The sequence below is a fragment of the Grammomys surdaster genome, unplaced genomic scaffold, assembly GCF_004785775.1.
Source record: "Grammomys surdaster isolate TR1022 unplaced genomic scaffold, NIH_TR_1.0 165, whole genome shotgun sequence".
Taxonomy (NCBI): Eukaryota; Metazoa; Chordata; class Mammalia; order Rodentia; family Muridae; genus Grammomys; species Grammomys surdaster.
Window position 1 is genome coordinate 8,681,772 of NW_021604613.1, and position 8,582 is coordinate 8,690,353.

Sequence of the window (8,582 nt, forward strand, 5' to 3'; positions counted from 1 at the left end):
TGGAGAGCGGCTTGGAATTTTTCTTCTATGGGCCTTTTAAACTAATTTCTGATTCATCACTGAACTGAAAGGATGCTCTGTACTTCTGATGTAAAATGTGGAGCATGGTACCTATTGAGCATACACTTCCCATACACCATCTACTGGGTGACTGTGTCACACAGCATTGTTAATTTATTCACTGTGATGGTTTGAATATGCTTGGCCTAGGGACAAAGAAGTAATTTCAGGCAGGAATCTAAATTTTAGGCTAGAACAAGGAAGTAGGCTTCAGACATGAAAATGACTTTGGGCTAGGACAGGGAAGTAGGCTCAGATATTTTAGTCATCCTGATAAACCCTTAGAAACAGTGATCACAGGAGTTTTCATGTAATTGGGTTTAAAGCCTTGCTTTTTCTTTGACTATTTGTGTTTATTGTCTTGCTTGTTCCTTGACTATTTGTATCTATTGTATTTCTAGTCCCTCAACCTAGAACTGACCTTAATACTTGCATGTAATTAAAATGGCATAAAAGCAAAAAGGAGGAGGGGGAATTGGCTAGGGTGTTCTAGAGAGGAGAAATGGGGAAAAGGGATGACATCTGAAATGTAAATAAATAAAATATACAATAAAAAAATACCATTTTTTTTTAAAAAGGAGGTGGGGTTTGTTGGAGTAGGTGAGCCTTATTGGAGGAAGTATGTCACTGTGGGTGTGGGCTTTAAGATGCTTGCCCTAGCTTCCTGGAAGCCAGTCTTCTCCTGTTTGACTTCTGAACAAGATACAGAACTCTCAGTTTCTTCTATACCATGCCTGCCTGGATGCTGCCATGTTCCTGCCTTGATGATAATGGACTGACCCTCTGAACCTGTAAGCCAGCCCCAATTAAATGTTGTCCTTTTAAGAGTTGCCTTGGTCATGGTGTCTGTTCACAGCAGTAAAATCCTGACAAGACATTCACCAACCAAGTGTAATGACCATATTCTTTTATTTTACACATTCAGAGTGGAGATTAAAAGAGAGGCTAAGTTTTTAAGACTCACTTCCTAGCCTGTTACTTAGTGTAAATCCAACAGTGTTTCCTTAGGCATGTTGGCCTGGAAGAGGGTGTATCTCAGGTTTCAAAGGCTTAAGAAATACATGAGGGATAATTCCATGAAGGAGTCTGAGATGATTCAGGACTTCAGGGAACCTGGAAGAACAGATTTAAACCTTAGAGCCTGGTGATCTGGTATAATATTTAGCCTTTTAAATGTAACTAATATTTATATCAATAAAGACACAGGAGGCATAAACTGTATCGAAAACCTACTAGATCAGTGAGTAACTTTATGTAAAAATATCTATTTACAAGCCTGATTTTACAACTAAACTGCTAGCTCTTTAGAAATATTTCTGTGTCATTCTACCGAGCTAGTCTCCTTTTCTTTTCAGCTACTCCAAACCCAAGATGGCTCCTTAACTCTCTGAGTATTCTGAGGTACTGAGAAGTGTGAAACACTAAAAAACGCCAAAGACATCAAACACTAATGCTTAAAATGCTACTTTACTTATGAAAAATATCTTTGTAGAGATGAGTTAATTACGACATAAGGAGATTATACTGAGTTATATAGATGCGCCATCAGTGTGATCATTTGTCCTTACAAAAGACAGAAACAGAAAGATCCAATCACACAGAGGAAAAGGCGATAGGAACACAGACATTCCAAAGAGTTGATGTTGGCCTTGGGGACCTGACTGAAACAGCCCACAAGTCCCAGAATGCAAGCAGCCAATGAGAAGCTCAAAGAGCAAAGGGCTAGTTATTTCTGGTCTCCAAAGGAACCATGGTCCTGACCCGGCCTCCATTTGGGTTTGGTGATACAGATTACAGACTTCCCCTCTAGAAAGGAGGGAATATATTTCTGTTGTTTCAAGTCATTTGGATTTTTGCTAATGTTTTGCAGCAACTATAGGACAGGAATACTTCGAGTGCAGAGATGGCAGAGAGGGAGAGAGACCGCGGACTCACCACTGCCCTGAGCTCTACAGAGACTGAGGCCTCTAAATCCCCTTTTGCTACAAGCTGAGCTGCTTCTGTTACTTAAATTACAGTTCACAGTGCCTTTGGCTGAAAAGTCTGTGGTGAGCCTGGGCTGTGGCATGAGCAAACCTGTACTTTTAAAACAGATTTTTTAAAAATACAATGGGATGAGAGTAGGGTCCACATCAGGCTACTAAATTGCATAAGACCTCATCCATGAGTCAGAATTTTGTAATGGACCATATATTTTAAACCACTTGTACCGTTATTTAAGTATTTGAGAAAAAAAAAATGCCATCTTAAAATTAGAACCCCAAATTTCCAAGTACATATTTTGTAAGATAAAGAGAGTCATTTCAGAGAAGGAAAAAATGAGGACAAGTTTAGACAGTATTTCTTTGGATATTCTGGGGGGATAATTGGGCAAATGGACCTCTCTGTACTACTCCCCAATCCTGAATGCTGATAGAACCAGTAAGCCTTTGTCCCAAGAGGAAAAGACAACAAAAGCCAAAGCCAGACCTTTCCAAGTGATGCTGAATGCAGAGCATCCTGGGTGTGTGTAAACCAAGGAGAACAAGGAGCCAACCTGCGTCATCTTTCAAAAGTCTCTGGTCTCCTTGTGCAAAGTCCCCAAGATACCTCACTCACAGATGATGTCATTCTAATCTTATTTTAATATGGACCTAGATGTTCCTAGGGACAGTCTATGCTTCTGCTAATAGTGCCTGCTGAGTTCTGCCCTTAAAATTCCACATCTATTTAATCTAAAGGAAACTTCTGATTTGTTATTAAGATTTTTGAAATATTTAAAGTATCAGCATGGCAACTGTCCATATTTTGTAGACACATTCTGGGATATCTCAATAGTGTTTGGATTCTTACCCCAGGACAAGAGACTGAGGAGCATATTTCACATATCAAAGGAGACCTGGCCTCCAGGTTCTCCTAGCATCCCTCAGTCTGTACCTGGTTTATCCTGCCCCCAACCCTGAACTTTCCACGCCAGGGGCTGGGCTCCCTTCCTCCAGAGGATCGTCTCTGTATAATCCATTTTGCTCCCCCTTGTGCCCCACTCCCCACTGAAGCTCTTTGTCTCTCTCCCCATCCTCTCCCCTCTCCTTTTCCATGGTGTCTTCCTTTGCCTTCCTTGGGGCTAGTGAATTCACCCGCTGGAGATCAGACTCCTAACAAACCTACATTTAATATCATCTAAACTGGTTTGAACCTGCTCATTTCACTGGTGGAGATATAACTTATCAAATATATGTATACAGTGTGCAATGATCAGATCAGGGTGACTGGCATATGCCTTGCCTCATTTGATTAATTCATCCTTCCCTTTCCCTCTTCTAGCTTTTCTTTTCAGTTTTTTACTCCCTCCTCCTCCTCCTCTTCATCTTCTTCCTCCTCCTCCTTCTCTTCCTCCTCCTCCTCCTCCTCTGAGCAGTATCCCAGCCTCCTGTCTCTGTTTGCTGGACATGGTGACAAGATCAGTGTCTACCACATGGACTAAAGTCTAGGCACAGAAATCTCTGAAACTGTGCCAAAATAAACTCTTCTGCTTTTGAGTATCTCAAGTATTTTTGCTACAGTGAGAAGCTAGTGCAAAGCCATTCGAAAAGCTGGAGCATGGTGGTATCTCATTTAACGTGTGTGCTCCTGATGATGTGGGACTTTTTTTTTCCATATGCTCAATCATTTATCTTCTGATGTCTATTCTGAGCGTTTATTCACTTAACTGAAATATTTGTTGCCATTTTTTGTTTTGTTATTTTGCTGTTGAATTCCTTATATACTCTGGATGTGAAGCCTTCACTGGAGGCATAGTTGGCAGTCAGTCCTTTCATTCTGGACACTATTTTAATTTTGTTTTTTTTTTTCTTTGAGGTGTTACTTTTTGGTCTGAATAAGTAAAGGTTCTACTTTTTGAAAAATGGGATATTTTATGTTCCATTATAAGTTGCAGACTTTTGCAGGTTCTGAAAAAAAAAAAACTTTTCTTCAGAAGCATTTCCTGCCATTAGATTGTTCTTCCAATAAGCAGAGATCTTCAATTTAGATGGAGTATATTATCCTATTAAATGTTATTTTATCTTTGTTATAAGCACTTTGTCTACCAACATACTGATTTATGTGGATATATGAAAATATATTTGATGCTGGCCTCAAGCTCACTACTTAGTCAACAATGACCATGACTATGTGATATTGATTTTTACAAATGTAAACCTATGTTGCATTTGTGAAATAAATCTCACTTGCTCATGTTACAGCATCCACTCTATAATAGTGCTGGGCTTCATTTACTAGTATATGATTAATATAACACACATATATTAACAAAGGCATTTGCTGATAATTCTTGTTGTGATGTGTTGTGCTGTGACTGCATACCTGAAGCACAGTGCGTGCTCGCACATGTGACCAACTGAGCCACTTCCCAGCCCCCAAACACCATCTTCTGCAGAAGTTTTAATTTTTAATAAAGACCAATTTATCAACTTTCTTGTGATCTGGGTTTCAGGGCTAATTTGACATTTTAAAATTTCCACTTTAAAAGTGTCTATTAGCATTCTAGTTACCTTCTTTGTATTAGTATTTTGGGGTTTGCATTGAGGATAATAATCTAGACTTTCATACAAATGCATAATTGCAAGCAGTAATCCTTTGGAATTAGTTAAGGTTAATGGTTCTTTATTATGTGGAATTCAAACATATAAAAAATAATAAAATGTAAGACCCCATACTTACAACTCAGCTCCAATATTTAACAGAGTAGCCCACTTTTGTTAAAGACATAACTGAGTTTTTAAGAGTCAAGATTTGGAGTATTTATTTTGTGTCACTATTATGATATTTTATGAAGAATATTTAACAATTAATTAAGCGGCAGAGAAATGGCTCAGTGATAAAAGCACTTGCACAAGCCTAGTGACCTGAGTTAGATCGTGGATCCCCTGGTGAAGAGATGGATTGAGAGAACTATGTCCTCAAAGTTGTCTTCTACATGTGCTCCATAACACGAGTGTTGTAATGACCCGTTCTGCTGCTCTGGTCCCCGGGTCAGGGTCTAGCGAGAGAGAGTGGGGATGGAGGGGCAAGAAACGTGAAGAATGGAGACAAGACAGAGTCTGATCAAGTCTCTCCCTCTTATTGAATGGAAATCCTGGGTATTTATACACTTTTCCACGTGCCCTGCCCTCGTGGACAAGCAGGGGAACACAGCTGAAGGCACTATGTTATGTGCCTTGAAGTGTGGATACCACATGCGCCTTGCAGCTGGGGGCACTAAACAGCAAAACAAGATATGTGAGAAAAACAAGATGTTTATCAGAGTGTGCTCATCTGTTGTGGGCTGTAGAAAACAAGTCTCTTGTCAGGGTATATGGCTCAAGATGTCTGCAAAGATGATAGCCGCTTTCTACTAGGGGTCGGCTCCCAACAGAGTGACACACACACACACACACACACACACTCACACATGCAAATAGATAAAAGATACTTAAAAAATATCTCTTAAAATACACAGTATTAAGAGTGGAAATGCAAAGTAGTTCATATGAATGGGTGAGGGTTTTGCCAGGGGCAATATATTTATAGAAACTACATGATGTGGTAGAAGGTTCTAGAACTAAATTTGTCCAGATTAAAACTGGGCTGTCATGCAGCACTGTTTCTGAAGTCATTATTGGAGCAGAAGAGCAGAGAGTGGAGGGCTGGAAGAAAAAACTCCAATTTAGAACCTCTATTGTATCAGAGGCATGTAGCAAGATTAGTTAAATAATCACACCAGGACTGGGAGTAGATATTTCTAATCATAGTCTATAGCCTCAGAGGCTAAATGAGCCACACTGACTCAGCTCTTTATTCAGTGAGCAAGCTTGCCTGGCCTGCTGAGTCATCTACCAGGAACATAATACTAAAGCCACAGAGTTAGATGTTATCTCGAAAAAACAATTATAGAAAGAGCAAATGGAAATCTTTTGGTAGAACATTGGAAACAGTTTTCTCTCGCAAGGCAAAAGGGATAATGGGTATGATCAGGAAGGATTTGAGCGGAGAATGTGAAATCAAGTAATACTGTTACTGCTGTAAGCCTGCAGCAGAGGACATGTCCTTGGATAATCACAGGTAACCTAGTTTAGACACTGCTACAAGCAAATTGCTTAATTTCTCTGTGCCTACTTCCTTTCTTGTAAGCCACCCCCTAGCTTGCTTTCTTCTTTAAAGTGAAATGAGAAGCCAAATGATTCTGGCATGAATTCTGGTACAAAGGGAACTCAATGACTAGTGAAGGGAAAGGTACAGGAGAAACAAGTCTGTATAGATCCCACAGTAGCCTAGGGGGTTTTATTAAAATAGCTTGCACTTTTTGGTTTTCTTATGATTTACTTCCCTCTCCTCAAAATTGAAGCACAGATAAAGGCTAACAGCTAGTAGCATTTGGTACCAAAAGGCCTTACTACATTACAGAGTCTCGGAGAATAATCTATCTTTCTCTTCTTTTCCTTCCTCCTCTTCTTCCTCTGGATTTTTTCTTTTTTATTTCCTTCCTTCCTTCCTTCCTTCCTTCCTTCCTTCCTTCCTTCCTTCCTTCCCATCTTTCTCCCTTCCTTCCTTTCTTTCTTTTTGGCAATAGGGTCTCACTGGGTGGCCCAGGGGCCTTAAAGTTTCCCCTCCACCTCTGGGATTTCAGGTGTGTGTCACCATGTCCCACTGAGTTGACTTCTTTTTACAAGTTAACTTAAAGTTGTAAAGTATAGCAGCAAGAAGAGGAGACTCCAATCCCTTCCTTGTATGTAAGGCCTTGAGGAGTCCAGGAAATAAGACAGGTCATTTTCTGGCTGTGATTCGAAACATAGCCAGATGCCAACAGAGATGGCAACCCTGTTTGCGATCTCTTCATGTCATAGAACCAGCACAGGCTCCAGGTAAACCTAACTCTGACTGACTTTCACAGGGGCTTCTCGAACTTCAGGATCACAAGAATATCCCAAAGGCAGCTCACCTATTTCATTTATGCCTCCCTCACTCAGCAGATGGCAACTGAGGTCCTGCCAGTGTTGGCCTACTCAGTGAAGACACCAATCATTTGGTCCTTAGACACCAATAACAACATGCAGGATGAAGAAAGGGAGCATCTCTATCTTGTAAAAAGAATTCTGAAGTGTAATCAAGTTTCCATGTGGCTTGGGTTCTTAAGCAGAAGAAAGCAATGCCTATAAAGAGTGTCACACGGCTCTAATGTTCCTCTCCAGAACCATGTTTACATTTGAAAATGAATCCCAGAGCCATCTGCTTACATTCCAAAGGACTGTAACATGGGAACACCAGTTCCTCAGGGTGTGGAGGCAGGAGCATTATTTATACAAACTGCCAGATCCAGAAAGGACCAGTCTGTTCCTTTCATAGTGTAGAACAAACAGAAATTTCTTTCTGCATATTCAGGGTCCATCTTGGGTCTCCTCACAGTGCCCTCAGCAGAGAAGCCTACAGAGGAAACTGACATCCATGTTGTTTGTAAATAGTAAGTTTCTGATCTAGAAACCTAAGTTTTATCGTTATAATAACTAGATCCTTATCTTTCATCCCACATAAAATTCAAAATGGATCAAAGAACTTAATTTAAGACCTGAAACTGCTAGAGAGAAATCATCTTACACAGAGAAACCATTTCAAGACAGTTACTGGTAAAACCTTTCTCAGCAGAAATCCAATAGCACAGACCACAGTCCCAGGGACTGGCAAATGGGACTAAATGAAATTACAAAGTTTCTCCCTGGCATAGCAACTAGCAACAGTGTAAACAGACCGTGCTAGAATAGGAGAAAATCACTGGCAGCTATACTTGAGACAGGGAGCTAGTATCTAGAATACACAAAGAACTGGGAAAAAAGTAAACACCAACAATTCAAAGCTGAGTATCAATAAATGGGCCAATGACTTGAACAGAGTTCTCAAAAGATGAAATATGGGACTGGAGAGATGGCTCAGAGGTTAAGAGAACTGACTTCTCCAGAAGTCCTGAGTTCAATTCTCAGCAACCACATGCTGGCTCACAACCATCTGTAATGGGATCCGATGTCTGAAGACAGCAACAGTGTACTCATATACATAAAATAAATTATTATTATTATTTTTAAAAAAAACTCTTATTAAAAAAACATGAATGGCCAATAAATACTTTTAAAATTGTTCAACATCCTTGGCCGGCAGGAAAAGGCAAATCAAAACTACTTTGTGATTCTGTCTCATCCAAGTCAAAATGGTTATCAAGAAGAAAACAAACACAACAAATGCTGGGAAGGAGATCTAAAAAGGAGGCCCCTTACTCACTGATGGTGGGCGTGTGATATTCTACACACACACACACACACACACACACACACACACACACACTGTACAGGTGCACTAATGTGAGAGGAGATTGGCTTGTGTAGTCATTTCAGAGTGAATATATGTCTCAACCATGTACATATCACTTTGTTTTCTAAGCGCTGGTGATTGTAGCCTGGGTCTTTCAAGCTAGCTAGGTAAGTGTTCCAGCAGAGCCAGATCCCCAGGCCTCCAAA